This window comes from Lucilia sericata, unplaced genomic scaffold (genome assembly GCF_015586225.1).
Source record: "Lucilia sericata isolate MDLA Ls3-8-SP2 unplaced genomic scaffold, ASM1558622v1 Contig000677F_arrow, whole genome shotgun sequence".
NCBI lineage: Eukaryota > Metazoa > Arthropoda > Insecta > Diptera > Calliphoridae > Lucilia > Lucilia sericata.
This window is the reverse complement of record NW_023994681.1, coordinates 165318-183708: the sequence shown is the minus strand read 5'-3', so window position 1 is coordinate 183708 and position 18391 is coordinate 165318. Positions and strand designations below refer to the sequence as shown.

At 29.5% G+C, this 18391-nt stretch overlaps 2 non-coding genes across 2 annotated transcripts; both read right to left on the bottom strand.

The window, feature by feature from the left end:
- Positions 1–8251: 8251 nt before the first annotated feature.
- On the bottom strand, positions 8252–8448 carry LOC119607216. The gene has a single exon (XR_005231717.1). It is a non-coding gene; the product is annotated as a U2 spliceosomal RNA (small nuclear RNA).
- A 5693-nt stretch (positions 8449–14141) lies between these two features.
- On the bottom strand, positions 14142–14306 carry LOC119607215. The gene has a single exon (XR_005231716.1). It is a non-coding gene; the product is annotated as a U1 spliceosomal RNA (small nuclear RNA).
- Positions 14307–18391: the final 4085 nt, after the last annotated feature.

Genomic DNA, 18391 nt, shown 5'->3' with positions numbered 1-18391 from the left:
TTTAATAGATTTTATTGACAAGAATATTTGTTTGAATTTCGATCAAGTTGATTTGGGACATTTCGTTAAAGAATTAATTTTGAAGTCGAAACTTAGCAAATGCGGGTTCAGTTCAGCGATTAAGAAGCTTGTCCGAGAAGATAAGGGCACGCCATTTATAATTTGTCTGAACCTCTTTATACATTTCGCCAAGGCACCCTTAATGATTACACAAAGTAATTCTTTATATGGTCAATTACAATTACTTGTAATTTGTAATTGATCAATAACCAATTACAATTATTTGTAATTGAAGTTTTGGTAATTACATTTACTTGTATTGTGTAATTGATCAATTACTTGTAATTGTAATTGATGTTTACCAATTATAAATACATGTAATTGTAATTTAGGTATTACTAATTACAAATTACATGTAATTATAAGGGTAAAAATACACAATTACTAGTAATTGTAAAGTCTTCAAATACAATTACAAGTAATTGTAATGAACAAAACTTCAATTGCAATTACAAGTAATTGTAATGGACAAAATTTCAATTTTAAAAATTTAAATAAGAAAATTACAAAATCAAAACTTAGAATTTGAAAACTTAGAGAAATTTAAATTTTGTATTTATGCAAAGAATTTGCGAATCGAATTTCAAAGAAATCGTAGAGAAGAGTATGATACGCTTTGATGGTAGGTACATAAGGCTTATTGGTGAATGCTGGTATCCTTTAAAGGTCTGTGAAGTTATAACATTAAAAATCCAAATATTTTAACGTTTATATTTTTAAGCACAAAAACAATTTAAAAGCTCATTTTTTTTTTTTTTTTTGATTAATTGGTAAGTAAGCAAATTTGGATAAACAAGTTGTTTCAACTAGATTTTTTCAATTAAACTGCCATGAACTTTTGTACAAAATTAGAAACAAAAATGTATCCAAATATTTTCATAGACTTAAAAACTGATTGATACTGGCTTTATACTATCTATAATTATTTTATACTTGAATGTAATTGAATGGTTAGTGCTGCTTAATGCGGCTATAGCAACATTTAAGTTTTTTTCTAACATGATTAAATTAAGTAATATTTTCATAAAGTTTTATTCTATCCAACGCTTCGAGCAGTTTTCCAAGCATGTTTGTTTGATTTTAGTTTTAAGATGTAGTTGGAAGAATTCTATTCTCATACAGCAACTTCTTTCAAGGTTTTCAATTTAAATATAAACAAGTTAGAGTGCTATATTCGGCTCAGCCGAATCTTAAATACCCTCCACCAGCTACTTTTATATTAATACTTTTCTAATTGATCAAATATTTGTAGAAATAAGTTTTCTCTGATTTACTGAACATTACCAACGCTTGGCGATTGTTATTAATTTGCATGTATGCATGTGTGTGAAAGATTTAAGGATTTTCAAAATACATATACATATATAATTTTGTTCTACACAAATTGATAATGCAACTAGTTAAATACGGTTTTAGGGGCAGGACCTAGTATGGGAGATATGACCAATTATAGACCGATCGTAAAAAATTCTTTAAGCTAAACTTCTGGACATGAAAGCTATATTTCAGTAAAATTTTGTATCTATATCGTAATTTAGTAATAAGTAATGTGTGTTATGAACCGATCGTGCAAAAATCTTGAAATAGAATTTTTGTATCAATAGCTTTATTTGGTAATGAGTAATGTGCATTTAAGAGATTTTCGAAATAGGACCTTGTATGGGAGCTATAGACCAATTGTGTATATAAAAACAAAATTTCAAAATTCTGTATCTATATCATTATTTGGTAATGAATATTGTACATTTAAGTAATTTTCTGGAGGGGGCCTAGTATGAGAGCTATGACCAAGTATGGACCGATCGTAAAACAATTTTATAGTATAATTTATGTATATAAGAGCAATATTTGTGCTAAAGGTATGGACATCAGTATTTTGTAATGAGTTATGTGCGTTTATGTAATTTTCGGAAGGGAACCTTGCATGGGAGCTATGACCAAGGATGGACCGATAGGAAAAAAATTTTACAGTAATATTTCTGTGCATATGAGCAATACTTGTACCAAATTTTATATGGATATCTTAATTTAGACTGATCAGAAAAAAATTTCTCAGTAACATTTCTGTATGTGAGAGTAATACATGTACCAAATTTTATATGGATATCTTAATTTTGTAATGAGTTATGCGCGTTTAAGTGATTTTAGGGATGAGACATTGTATGGGAGCTATTACCAATAATGGACCGATCGGAAAAAAATTTCACAATAATATTTCTGTGCACATGAGTAATACTTGTACCAAATTTTATATGGATGTCTTATGTTAGTAATGAGTTATGCGCGTTTAAGTGATTTTCGGGAGGGGACCTTGTATGGGAGCTATGACCAATTATGGACCGATGGAAAAAAAATTCACAGTAATACTTCTGTATGTGAGGGCAATACTTGTACCAAATTTTATATAGATAACTTGATTTAGAAATTTTTGCGTTTATAAATAAATAATTTGCGTTTAAGTTATTTTCGGGAGGGGACCTTGTATGGGAGCTATGTCCAATTATGGACCGATCCAGAAAATTTTTTCTCTGAATGAATTCTATTGACATAAGATTTTAATTTGTAAAATTTTGTAACGATTTCGACATTGTGCCGGAAGTTATTAACAAAAAACCCATTTTCCGGGAATATGTACTTTTGTATGGGAGGTATATGAATTTGTGGACCGATTCTGGCAATTTTCAGCAGGAGTCAAGCTCTTATGTAGAAACGAATGTATGCTGATTTTCATAGAATTATCTTTCATAGTTTTCGAGAAAATAACATCAGAATGTGTAAAAAATGCTTATTTTTTTCGAGGTTGTTTAAAATTTTGATTCATAACTTCTCCCGGTGTGAACCGATTTTGCTCATTTTCAATACCAAACTGCCTAGGACAATAATAAATATTTTGGGTGAATTTCGTTAATTTTTGTTGCTCCGTGTTAACGTGAGAATGTTTTATACAGACAGACAGACGGACGGACGGACAGACGGACATAGCTAAATCGACTCAGAATTTCATAAGGTCCAAGAATATATATACTTTGTTGGGTCTCAGATGAATATTTCTTGGTGTTACACACGGAATGACAAAGTTATATATACCCTCTATCACCACTGATGGTGGTGGAGGGTATAAAAATGTTAAATTATTAAGATGCAGATTTATCTTAATAATTTAACATTTTTTGTATTACGATTATTTATTAGTGTTGCCACTATTTTCCTTAAGCTCTTCCAAAATAAAACGTTAAAGTTTACAAATATGTATAAGAAAATCTCTTAAAATCTACTGGTATTCAGATAATATAGAAAGCAACACACTTGTATGTATAATAAAAGAAAGTTCCATAAAGATCGGCCTATAATTGGACATATTTATGTCACATATATGTAATTTAAACTTCTAAAAGCACTTTAAAGATGGAAGTACACAACACGCGTTGTACGCGGCAACGCGTTATAGGCTTCTGTCAAAAAAATGTTGAAATAGTGTATTTTCATTTAACAAGTTACACATTGTAGTTTGTAACGCGTCTGCCGCGAAAAGTTCTGCAACTTTTGACGCGTCGGTAGCTGATCAGGGTTGTATTTTGTTTTGTGTAGAAACTAAAATTAAATAAATTTCTCCAACAATGGAAGAAAAATATTAAAAAATATTCAAAAACTTAAAATTTTGATTTTTAAAACAGTAATAGTCTTAAAAACATTAAAAGAAAGATTAAAACGACGTTTTGAATAGAAACCATAATATACATACATATATTATAATAGAATGGCAACTCTGTATTTAAATCAGTGTTCTTTCTTATTATTGAAAACACTTGATTTGAAATTATAACCAAAATTGTTTGGTTACACGGTTTAAGACACCAACTTCTGGCATTAAACATATAACATACATATTTACTAGTGTAAGAAGTCAGTTAATGACCTCAAAAATGTTCCCCTGTTGTCGTCAGCTAGTAGAGAGAGGTTCACCACCGCATTTAAAGTTACTTGCTACTTATTGTTTTTAAAAGGCAAAAAACTTAACGTACATAATGAATGAGTGGTTTAAACAGTAAATTTTCGAGCAATTTTTCAAACTGCAATTTTGTTCAAAATAAACAAATACGTACTTTTTGGTTTGAAAACCTTCAAATTCTAACAAACTTGATTTTTGGTTTTAATGTCTGTCTTTAACCCAAAAATAACCAACTTTTTATGTTCAACAAAACAATTAATTGTGGAAACAAGTTGTTTTAGCAGTAAGTTTTTATTTTAAAGAAATCGTAGAAACCACAATAATAATAAAAAACTATTTTTTAACGATTGTATGTAGATATAAAATATCATATTTGCAACATCTACAACCACTTACTGCCTTCGACTTGAACTCCCTTTGATGTGGCAAATAAAATTGTAATGTATTGAGAAAATTAATTGCTCATAGATTTTTAAAAGATAAACAAAATTTCTCACAATTGTTCAGTTTCGGTAATGAAACGATCTGTTCTAATGACTGCATTATCTTTGAATCATCCTACTAATGCAGTGAGAAAATTTGTGTAATTAATAAACAAATTTTACACGCATATTTTGATAGTAATACAAACATGCTAATTTGTTACTGCAATTTAATTCTCCTACAATAAAAAAAAAATTTCAATGTTTTCATATTGACATTTTTCGAATGTCCACAAATCAAATTTATTCGAATAAATGTTTTTAAAGAATCTAGTAATTCTGTTTTATTTAACTGAATTTTTATACCCTCAACCACCATCAGTGGTGATAGAGCGTATATATAAGTTTGTCGTTCCGTGTGTAACACCAAGAAATATTCATCTAAGACCCAACAAAGTATATATATTCTGGGTCCTTATGATATTCTGAGTCGATTTAGCTATGTCCGTCTGTCTGTGTAAAACACGCTCACGTTAAAACTAAGCAAAGGAAATCAACCAAATTCACCCAAAATATTTATTATTATCCTGAGCATTGAAAATCAGCAAAATCGGTTCACAACGTAAAAAGTTATGAGTAAAAATTTCAGACTTCCTACGCAAAAAGTTATGAGTAAAAATTTCAAACTACCTCGAAAAAAAATTACGTTTTTTTTCATAATTCTTTTGAAGATTTTTCAGAAACTACACAGAGAAAACAGATTCGTTGTGATAACCGAATTTGTTTCCAATCGAATTCAGTCGGTTCGCACAACTATCCCATATTTCGATTGTAACTACTGTAAATTTCGGTTCCTGTTACTGAATATATGGTGTACGCAACTATTTTAAATTATTATTCTATAATCTGGATCGAAATTATCGGTATTTGGAACTGAAATATTATTTATTAAAACCAATTTGTGGATTATGTTTATTTGAAAATATATTTTATTTTGTTTAAAATAATTACAATAAAATATAAATATAAATGCACATTTACAAACCTACAAAACTTATTACTATAAAATAGTCGCTTTTCTTCTCTAGTTTTGAGATATTGATGGTAAAAACCATATCTATGTACCAGGGATTTTGCTCTTAATTTTGTTCAACATTTCCAAAGGAACACTACCATACCACGCTTTTCCGCTGCTGTAAAATTATTAAAGATTATAGGAAAATAACACAAAATAGATGTTAAGATATAAAATAGACTAAACTTACCTTTTCTATCCCATTTTTTCGAATTAATTTACATTTAATTGTTAATAGTTTTATTATTCAATTATAAAATCGTTTTATTTTATTTATTTTTGTATACGTCAAATATAATTACCAATTGATCGGTTGTGAACATCGAATTTGGTTCCTTTAACCGTAATTAAATTTTAAATAATTTTATCAGTTGATAATTGGTTGCAGTGGTCAATATTTTTTACTTTCTATTGTTTTTCGGTTACAGAGACTAATATTTGATGTTCTTACATTTTAATCCTAAATAAAAGTCGACTGTATTTACTGAATTCACAAATGAATTTAATAACCAATAGAATTCAGTTCTAATTATTGATTTGGAAATTGTTACAACCACAATTCGATTAATATTATGGTTTTTTAATTCTGAATATAGAAAATCAGTTAATTATACAGTTTTTTCAATAACATCTATACAATTTTAATGAATTTAACTAAATATTTATCATGGTAACCGATTTCCAATCGATCTGTTTTCTGTGTGTACCAAAGATATTTCGATGAATTTTGTCACACATTATTTTTTCAGGGCAGTGATCAATTATATTATATATACGTAGAACTCAGTCGGTCCTCAATTGGTCATAGCTCCCATATAAGGTCCACTTTCGAAAATCACCTAAACGCACATATTTCATTGATGAATAATGTAATTGTGATAAAATTCGAGTTAAATATGTATTGTGTACATACAAATCACTCTACCAAATTTTTTACGGATCGGTCCATTATTGGTCATAGCTCCCATATAAGGCCCACTTCCGCAAATCATTTAAAAGCTCATATTTCATTGTCATATAAAGATATCTTGATAAAATTCGACACAAATATGTTTAGTCTAAATATGAATCACTCTACGAAATGTTTTCCGGATAGGCCCATAATTGGTCATAGCTCCCATATAAAGTCCACTTCCGAAACACACAAAGGTATATATTCCCGGAAATTAGTTTATCGCAAATAAATCGCTATCAACACAAAATTTTGTACATGCAAATATAATATGAACAGAAATTGTACTATCAACGTAGAACTCAGTCGGTCCACAATTGGTCATAGCTCCCATATAAGGTCCACTTCCGAAAATCACCTAAACGCACATATTTCATTGATGAATAAAGTAATTGTGATAAAATTCGAGTTAAATATGTATTGTATACATACAAATCATTTTACAAAATTTTTTACGGATCGGTCCATTATTGGTCATAGCTCCCATATAAAGACCACTTCCGAAAATCACTTATAAACACATATTTCATTGTCAAATAAAGCTATCGTGATAAAATTCGACATAAATATGTTTTATCTTTATATGAGTCACTCTACGAAATTTTTTCGGATAGGCCCATAATTGGTCATAGCTCCCATATAAGGTCCACTTCCGAAAATCACTTAAACGCATATATTTCATTGAATTCTAAAACTATTTGGGATAAAATTCGACAAAAATATGTTTTGTGTACATTCAAATCATTCCACCAAATTATTTACGGATCGGTTCATTATTGGCCATAGCTCCCATATAAGGCCCACCTCCGAAAATCACTTATTTCATTGCCAAATAAAGCTATCTTGATAAAATTCGACACAAATATGTTTTGTCTTTATATGAGTCACTCTACGAAATTTTTTCCGGATAGGCTCCCATAGAGGGTCCACTTACGAAAATCAGTTAAACGCATATATTTCTTTGAATAAAAAAGCTATCGGGATAAAGTACGACTTTAATATGTTTTGTGAGCATATAAATCATCCTACCAAATTTTTTTTGGATTGGTCCATATATGGTAATAGCTCCTATATAAGGTCCACTTCAAAAAAATCACTTAAACGCACATATTACATTATCAAATAAAGATATCTTGATAAAATTCGACACAAATATGTTTTGTGTAAGGTCTAGCTCCTATACATATAAAGTCCACTTACGAAAATCACCTAAACGCACATATTTCATTAATTAATAAATCTATTGTAGTAAAATTCGAATTGATTTTTTTGGCATATAAATCGTTATACGAAAGTTTTTCCTTATCGGTCGATATTATAGGGATAAAATTCGACATAAGTGTGTATTTTGTATATATAAATCATTCTACGGAATTTTTTTCCGGATCGGTCCATAGGTTATCTTAGCTCCCATATAAGGTATACTTCTGAAAATCACTTAATTCGTGATTAAATGATTATATCCGTATAAAATTCATGTTCTGTGTTCAGATAAATCAAACTGGTCTATTAATACACATTTTTCTTGACCTAATTAAAATTAGTTTGACATATGCATAAATGTTAGTATCCTCAAATACGGAAACAAAAATTTTGCCAAGTTATCTAAAAATTAGATAGTTAAATGGGTTTTAATAAAAAGTATCTTGCTAGTGGAGGGTATTTAAGATTCGGCATAGCCGAATATAGCAACTCTAACTTGTTAATTCTCGGCGTTTATTTTTATAAATCGGCAGACCTGCATTTCTTGGAAAATAAGTTAAAAAAACTTACTTATTATGAAATTTATTAAAATAATTTGGGCCGAAATCCCGGCGGTACTGCAATACCGGGCCAACCCGTGACAGAAGTGGAGCAAGCCCCTAAACATTCCATCTAATTCCAAAAATCAGTTTAACATTTGTTGTCCTCCGATGGAGGATCTATCAGATGTTAAGCTGATAAGAACAGATACTACACTTTGATCTTAGCCATAAGGCCGAGAAGCGATAACTTAACAGTGTTCAAAGTGTAGTACATATCTCTAAAATTCTATAAACTAAATGAGAATTTTAAAGAATTTATGAAATTATATGAAATGTGTGCAAGTACGAAAATGAATATATGCAAGTAGGTAGAAGAAAAATGCCAACAAAAATATAGTATTTGTTCGCACATACATATGAATTTACGTCACTCATAAAATGTATTTATGTATGTACTTACATATACAATTTATGGGGTGGCTGATATACAGTGAATCAACTAAGTTTTTTGCCTACCTTTTTTTAAGAAAATTTTGTTTTTTGTTCATAAATAAAATTCAAAAAAACAGGTAAAAAGTAAATTTATGTTTTCCAATTGAAAATAGAGATTGTGTAGAATGGGAAAACCAAGAAAAAGATATTAAAATAAAAATTTTGGTGCATTTGTTGTTGCATTTTATTATTTTTCATCAGAATTTGCACGTCAATAAAGTATTTTGTATATTGAAATTTCCAGTTAATTTCGTTGGGTTTTTCAAATTATTTTTTAATTGCTTTTTTGAATTTATTGTTTTATTGTTAAAAGGACACGTGTTAAGTATTTTTCAATTGTAATTTTCAAAAATCATATCCTTATTGTGTGAAACTGAGTATTTATTTGCGTTAAAAATGTTTAAAGGGAAATAATGAGGCAATTCCAATATAAAAAACTAGTTTAGATTTTTAGAACAAGCATAAATCAATGAAATTCAATTATGAGATGTTTAATCAATCATTAAAAAATATAAATTATATAGAAATTGATGAAATAACACAAAGAATTATTAAAAAAACGCACTGAGTTGTCTTTCAAAATCTTTAACTGCCAAAGGAGAGCGACTTGTATCCAAGCAAAAACCATTGAAGTCCTCATTTATCATCTCCAAAGTCCATATAATACTTAAAAGAACACTATGTTTAAATTTAGACCTCCAAACAGACCTTAGGTTGCTTGGAAACAATATAAAATGAACTATCGTGTGGTACGGGAAAAATACTTAATTTAGATATTTACAAATAGAGGCGGTTCTCATCACCTAAGATCCACAAAAGCAATATTTTTCAGCTAATACATATACTTATATATAGTAAGAACCCAAATCAAGAATAACTACGCCTACTGTATTTTAATCATGAAATAATGCATTCAAAATATGAGGTAGAATATCGAATTTCTAGCATGTAATAGTTCTATAGTGGTATACGGTGATATCCCCATACTTAGAGTGGCTAGGATGGTTCTTAGTGTTAGCTTTGAATAAGAATCAATATTATACAATTCTAAATAAAATTCACACAATATTCCCCAAATAGATGGGGTTTCCGTAATGTAATATTTGTTTATCAATACAAAATGACCAAAAACCCACATTATTTTTGTTATAATCTATAGATTTATACCCCACTAAAATTTTTTCTAGGTCCAAATCCATTGATTTCCTAATATAATAATGTATCCATTTCAAAATTACTTATTATTTTCGAAATTAAATCAAAGAAACGATAGATTTCATTTTAAGTCAAATATTGAAAAATTCTTATAGGTATATAGGATAATAAATCGGCTAAGAAATGTCTAAACTTAGTCGTTCCACTACTAAAATATCTAGAAAATGTTACTCTAATATATAGGAGTAATAAAAATATTAAATTTTATAAAATAATGCAACAATATTCAAAAAATGAACAAAAAACCTAAAAAAGCAAAATACTTTATTGACCTTAAAGATTAACAATACGTTCACATTTTATCAAAAATCTTGTTAATTAATATCACGATTTTACTTTTTATGGTAGAAAATTTAAATATAAGATCTTCTTTAAAAAATACAACAAACAAATTGCTTTATTTTGCTAAAAATAATTGTTCAGATAAAGTTTTTTCTTAAAATTTATAAAATTTTACATAGGCAAATTACTTAATTGATTCACTGTATGTACAGTGTCTCTCATTCGAATTTAGGTAAACTATGAAAAGAAACCAAATTTAATAATATATTTTGTGTGCAAAAAAAAAAATTAATTTGTTATATTGTCTAGACAGTCCTTAGGTTTGATATCACGCTTTTTAAAACTTGAAAGATTTACATTTACTTAAATTAATTTAGCTTTTTTTAAAAAAGTCCATAAAATTGCCTCACAAAAGTGTACGAATTTTTCCTGTTGTTCATATTTGAGCATATTATACGAAACACAAATTTTAGAATCGACTGGTTTTTATGCTTTAAATTGTTTTAGGGGGTTATTATCAACCGAAATGATATATTTTTGGCCCATTTGGTCCACAATTTTTGGGGATTTGTACCCTCTTTTTATGTAATACCATTAAAATGGCGATTTTTGGCAATATTTGTAGTATTTTCTCTTTTTTTCCAGAGATAAGACCAAAGTTTGATATTGGGATTTAATAGACCCCTTGGAGTATCTAAAAATAGCATTTTTTGTTACAAGAATCTGTATTTAAACGATCCAAGATATATTATTGATATCATTATTCTGTCGCTAATTCAATATGTTGGAACTCCAATCCATTTTCATAATACTAGGGTAAAAAATTTTCGGTGAAAGTTTTCTTGTATATATTCTTTTAGATATCAGCTTTTATATATTTTAAGTTTTCAATGTATTGTGGAAGTGTACAACTCCAAAACATGCCTCGAAGAAACACCATTCAATGGTAGTATCATTATTTTTATATACCAGGCTACATGCCACTATATCATTATGGTCTAACTCAAAAATATCGATATGTGTTTAAATATTGATTACTATGATCAAAATAAACCCAAAATTTTGGACTTACATTGTTATTGTAATGGGCAACATAAGCGTGAAAGTTACGAATAGTAAAAACTCAAATCTACTGTATAGGATGACGTTTTGTTAAGGCATGTTTTGGAGTTGTATACCGATATAATGTATTGAAAATTTGAAATATAATAGTGCTAATATGTACATGAATGTATACTAGCCAACTTTGTCGGAAAATAACGACCCTAGTGGTACGAAAAGGGACTTAAGATCCATACAATTCAATTAGAAACAGAAGAACGATACCAAAAATACATCTTGGAACTTTTAAGTACAGATCCTTATAACAAAAATTATTATTTTTAGATATCTCAAGGGGTGTTTTAAATCCCAATATTAAAGTTTGGGTTTACTTCAGAAAAAAAGGAAACAAAAATTGCAAATATGGTAAAAAATCGCCATTTTAATGATATTACATGAAAAGATGGTACAAATACTCCAAAATTGTGAAACAAATGGGCCAAAAATATATAATTTCGGTCGATAGTAACCCCTTAACACAATTTTAAGCAAAAAACCACTCGATTATAATTTTTGTGTTTCGTATAATATGGTCATATATGAAATACAGGAAAAATTCGAATACTTTTGTGAGGCAATTTTATGGACTTTTTTTAAAAAAAGTTAAATCAATTTAGGTAAATGAATTCTTCCAAATTTTAAAGAGTGTGATATTATACCTTAGGACTCTCTAGACAATATAACAAATTTAAATATTCATTTCACAAACAAAAAATATTATTAAATTATGTTTCTTTTCAAAGTACAACCAAATTCGAATACTTATGTGAGACACTGTATGTATTTATGGATGTAGATAAGTACAGAAGTAATTCCAGTGTCTATTCTTCGACTGTTTACCAGTAAAATTTCTTCTAACTCAACATATCCCCTCTAGTACTATTTTCATTAAATTTATCTTCCTTTAGTATTCAATATTTTACACAATAATATGCACAGTAGCTTGTGAAAAATTTTAAAATTTTAGCTCTAATAGTTTTTTAATACGAATTTTTATATTCAATCCGCATGGTAGGAACGCCCATTTTTATCCTAAGTTTTCATATGGATGTTAAAAGTCTTTGTGCAAAATTTTAAGATTCAATCTCCAATGCTCCACTCTGACCCGGTATTTTCTATGTCGTAAATTGAAATCGATCTGGGCGTTTTTATCTAGATATTTGGAGTTACTTCGGTAAGGCGTAATTAATAATTCCGATAGAGGGTATGCAGAATCTCCTACAATCCATTGTTGTGAAGTAAAATACTGCTCTTTTTGTTTGAATAAAAAACTATTTCTATATATTCTTGCATCATGCCACCTTTCAGGGTGCCCAACTACTATACGATGTATTTAACGTTTGTAGTCGCAAACCACTTGCGCTTTTATTGAATATACGTGATTTCTGGAAAAGTAGGACGTATGATCTTCGAATGGTGATTCTGCCAAATTGTTGCTATTTTCTTGATAGATGCACTTTCTCCTGATGAGCCCAGACGGTATAGAACTATTGCTAGTTGTAACTCAACAGTAAATTGCTTGCAAGAATGGGCTTTTGTAAATACTGGATCATTCCTTATTAGATCGCACAGCATCAAGAATTGCTTCCTTTCAACCCTTAACATTTGCCGAAATCTATTTTCATCCAATGTTGTTTAAATATCATCTCTCCAAAAAACGGACTTTGGTACTGTATTATAAAACTTCATCTAAAGCGTCATAATTACTTTCTATATCTACCATAATCTCTTCGGCAGCCTCGTCTATTAAAGAGTTTAATATTTGTTCCTTCAAACTTCCATTAGACATTTTTATAAATTGTAAAAAATATCATAAAATTAAGAGAAAATTTTTATTTTTGACAATCAGATGTGTATTTTGTGTTTTAAAATTAGTGTTGCAAATGCAACCAGTAAAATTTGTTCACAAATAATAGAAAATATTTTAAATTGCATAAATACAGTTGTGAAAATTCACGAATTGTGAATTGGACTATTATTAATAAACCTGGAAGAGATTACAAGACTAGCCGTAATAATTTCTAACAAAGAGAGTAAACTACTTCTTTAGTATTACTTTTTTTAACCGATCGCTAAAATTTTAAATAATTTTGAAGGTTTTTTTAATACTATTTCGAATAGACGTTTAAAGCATATTTTATTAGAATTTGGACTAGTCTAAGCCTTTTCTATTATCACTAATTTACAAATTAGTCTAGGGACTAGTTAGTCTATGAGTTAGTTACCGACTATTCTATAGACTAGCCTATTATCTAGTCTTTAAGGTTGTCTAGTCTAGACTGGTTAATAGACTACTAGGTAGTCTATGGACAAATCTGGTAACCAAATACATTTGTTTATTGACTTATCTAAAATTTTGCGTATGAATCGCAAAAATTGGTTTTGGTAATTGAAATCGTTTTCAGTATTTTATGTGCATAAAATAAACATTCAATAGGTATATAGGAAAAAATCAAGAAGATTACAGTTGCATTCAGTGTTGCCAGAAAAATTTTGACTCATAACATTACCTTTAAAAGACATGTATAACTACGAAATTCGACATAAACAATTATTATATAACTCTCTATCAAGTTTCATGAGGATCGGTGCAAGAACAAAATACGCAAAGCAACAAAACCAACACACATCCAAACATATGTATTTGTTTTTTCCAAAAAGCAATGTTGTTTTCGGTTCTTTGTCAAAGCATGCAAACAATTTTAAATAGGAAAATCTGTCACCAAGTAAAATTTGGAATCCCCAATTTGGGGACAAATTCCCACATCTAGCGATACTGGTTGCATTTTCACCAACATAATTTTTTAAATGACAATAGGAATATTATAAGTGAAATTTATTTATTAATGTCGGGACGGCGCGAACGCCATTCCCGGCTACCAAAAATTACACGCACGAGTTATTCGCATTAGGAATAATCGCGGAGGTCAACTCAGCCGAAAGTGCAATGGCCAAGCCTCACTCCGGGGGAACCGCCTTCATGATCACGGTAACCCCTACGCCAGGTAAGTATGCTTTTCTCCGCTCAACTTCAATCTCTTGTACAATAAATTGTATAAACTAAATGGGAATTATGTGTAAAATTAGGTACATACATTCGTATAAACATGCGCTAATTTGCCGGCATCTATTTTGTGTGTGGTGGTTGTTTTTGTTTTCATTTTGTTTTGTTTCTTTATTCGTTATCAGACACACATTCGAATGCTAAACGACTCATTGTAGCACTACTAGGGGTAGTATAATGTTGTTGTACGTTCTGGTTATTCATAGTTGCACAAGCAATATTCTGTTGATGCTTTCTTCATAAATACATATATTTTGAAAAAAGGAATGGTTATTACGAAAATGTACATTACATTACTACATTTTGCTTAGGCTTGCCGGATTTGAAATCGGCAAAAACGTACATCGTGGTTAAAAAAGCAGTACAATTGAGTAAAAAAGTATAATTGTTTATTTTCAACTTTATTTTATATCTCAATTCACTATGTCGATAAAGCGTCTTGTTTGGAAACGGTAAACGGTCGCAATTACTATTCTCTAAATCATTTTATTTTTTTCGTTTGTCTTACGTGGTTTTTGTCTGTGATATACATAACTTTCAATTATAGTATTACAAGCCTTAAAAACATCACAATTTAACAAAATAATTTTATACAGATGTTTTATAGTTCACATATTTTTCAAATATAGCAATACTATTAAAATATTGTCATTTAATAAATTATAAAATAAATTATTATTAAAAATTATAAAAATGGAAAATTTCGACAAAAAAAAGTAAGTACACAAGTATACAAGGTTATTTTTCCTTATAACTTATAAATTGTATATTTCTAAGCACTAAGAAGACAACAAATGAACAGTTTGAACTGCTGTGCAGTGAAATAAGAAAACACCCGGAACTTGCCTCTAACAAACAAATTTTTGGAGGCAACAAAAATAAAACAGACGAACTTTGGGCGGAAATATGCTCAAAGTTGAATGCTGTTGGTCCTCCCTCAAGAGAAGTTGTGGAGTGGAAAAAGGTAAATAAAATTTCAATACAAATGAAACATTTTAGTTGTAACATTTAAACATTTGCAGGTTTGGTCCGATTTGAAGGGCAGTACAAAGAAGAAAATTGCTGCCAACCACAAATCATTAATTACCATGGGTGGTGGTACATTTCAATCTGTAACGTTATAACGTTGGAGGAAATGGTGGATGAGGCAGCAAATATAAGAAGTGCTGCCATTCCTGCCGGTGAAGTTTTTGGAATAGAAATGGGACAATCAACATTACTTCAAGAAGGTCCAAGCTCAAGCAAAAAAGAAAAATTTTGTGGAAGATCTGGAGAAAAAAGAAAAGCAGACTCTACTAACGATTTACTTAAAGAACAGGTAAATCAGCAGAAAAAGTTAATAGAAAAAATAGGAGATTTTTATGAAGTTTTAATACAAAATACTGAAGCTGTAAAAAAACAGGCGGATGCTACAGAAAAGATGGCAGTTTTTGCGGAAAAGTTTTTTAATTATTTAAATTCAGATTAATAATTTTGATTGTAATTTATTTATTTTTAAAGATTAGCATTGAATAAAAATACACTTTTTAAAAATTGTTAATAATACTTCTTCGTATTTCATTACCAACAGGGTTAACATTATCATTATCAGAAACGTTAATTTCAAAATTGTCATTTATTTGAATATCTTCAGAAACCATTATGTCATTATAATCTATACATGCATTATGTACTGCACAGCATACATTGATTATTTTAGTAATTCTCTCTGGTTCGTAGTGAAGGCCTCTTTCTCCCAAAATACACCTAAATCTATTTTTAAGAACTCCAATGCAACGTTCAACGGTATTTCTAGCTTGAATGTGTTTTTTGTTGTACATTTCTTCACGTTGGTTGGTGCAATTTCTTAAAGGAGTCATCAAGTATGGCAAGAGAGGATATCCGGAGTCTCCTGTCGACAGATAGATAGATAGATAGATAGATAGATAGATAGATAGATAGATAGATAGATAGATAGATAGATAGATAGATAGATAGATAGATAGATAGATAGATAGATAGATAGATAGATAGATAGATAGATAGATAGATAGATAGATAGATAGGTTATATGGTTTTAAAACATACCTAATAACCAAAAATTTTTCTTTCCATTAGTATGTAAATTATTGAGGTACTGGTCAGCTTGGCTCGATTTCCATATGAAGGAATCATGGTTACTTCCAGGATGTCTAGCGTCCACAAACCGAATTAAAAGTTTGCTTTCAAACAAGACAGACATAATGAAGGCATTAAAAGAAGAATGGTAAAAAATCTCTCCTGCTTGTTGATTCCATGCCGAAAAGATTGAATGAGGTCCCAAAGTCTAAAGGAAAGCAAACAAAATACAGATATTTTTATATTTGTTGATAACTTTAAAAAATTATTCATTATTTTAATAATTTGTTGAAAAACAGGGATTTTCTATGTATGGATAGGGTCACATGAGGACCAATCATTACGAAAATCAGCAGTATCATTAAGATTTATTTATAAAACTAATTTTTGCCGATTTTTGAAGTGATACAAGAACATTTAACCCTTATCGGAGGTACGGTTGTATGGGGGGCTATATGAAATAAAGAACCTATTTTAACCATTTTCAATAGGATTGGTTTTTGGGTCAAAAGATTAGTATGTGCCAAATTTTATCAAATTATCTTGAAAATTGCAAAATAGACGGACATTGACGGACATAGCTAAATCAACTCAGAAAGCGATTCTGATTGTTATACTTTGGTATTGGACCAAACAAACCTTTGAGCAAATACTTACTGGATCCAGTTAAAAATATAAAACATAATGCAAACAAATTTATAGAAAACTAGCTATACCCAGTGAGCTTTGCTACCCTAAAAGCAATATGTATAAATAAAAAACCCACTTAACGATTTTGAAGATTCTAACTACAATAGTTTTCCAGATTTACAATATGTTACACATGAGAGATGTCAAGCAAATTATTGCAAGTTCGCCTGTTTCTATCTATCGCCAATTTCTATCTATCTATGAAAAATTTGAAGAATATAAGAGTTTCCAAGATACACCCAATTTTGTAATTAATTCATATATGTAGTGCCAAGCCACCCATTGAAAGGCCGCCCGTTATTCTCTAAATGTTCCCATGAATGTCAAAGTTCTTCATGTAAAATTTGAAGATTCTAGCTCTAATATTTTCTCAGTGGGGGCTTCAAGCTCCCCAGATGAAAGCCCACAATTTATCCCCAAAATGTTCAAATGAATATTAAAATAATTTGTGCAAAATTTTAAGAATCAAGTTTTATTAGTTTCCCAGATAAACGAAATTTTATATTTAATTCATATGGAAAGTCCGCCCGTTATGCTCTAAATGTTCAGATGAATGTCAAAATTCTTCAAGTAAAATTTGAAGATTCTAACTCAAACATTTTCTCAGATATACGAATTTTTCTATTTAATTCATATGGGGGCTTCAAGCCCCCCCCCCAGATGAAAGTCCGCTTTTTTTTCCTCCAAAATGTTCCGATGAATATTTAAGTTCTTTAAAATTTGAAGAATGCAGTTCCTTTAGTTTCCCAGATAAACGAATTTGTTTTTATTTAATTAATATGGTAGGAGCCGCTCCCATCATGGGTACTCCGCCAATTTAGTACCCAAAATTTTTAAATGGATGTTAAAGTTATTCGTGTAAAATTTTAAGATTCTAACTAATTCTAATAAACAAATTTTTATATTTGATGGGAGGTGCCACGCCCCCTAATGCTAGTCCGCCAACTTTTTGTCCTAAGTAATCATATTGAACTAAAGTGGCTCCGACAAAATTTGAGGACTCTAACTGTTATATTATCTCAGATATACTGATTTAATATTTTCTTAATATGTTCGTGGCTTTCCGCCCACTTGGAATTTCATTACCATTACCTATTCCAGACATGCAGAAAATTTGAAGAAATCGGTTCAGCCGTTTAGTAGTCTATAGCATTCAAACATACAAACAAATACACATTCATTTTTATATATGTATATAGATGGTAAGGCACTTTTGAAACTGTAAAATAAATTATTTAATTAAAAAG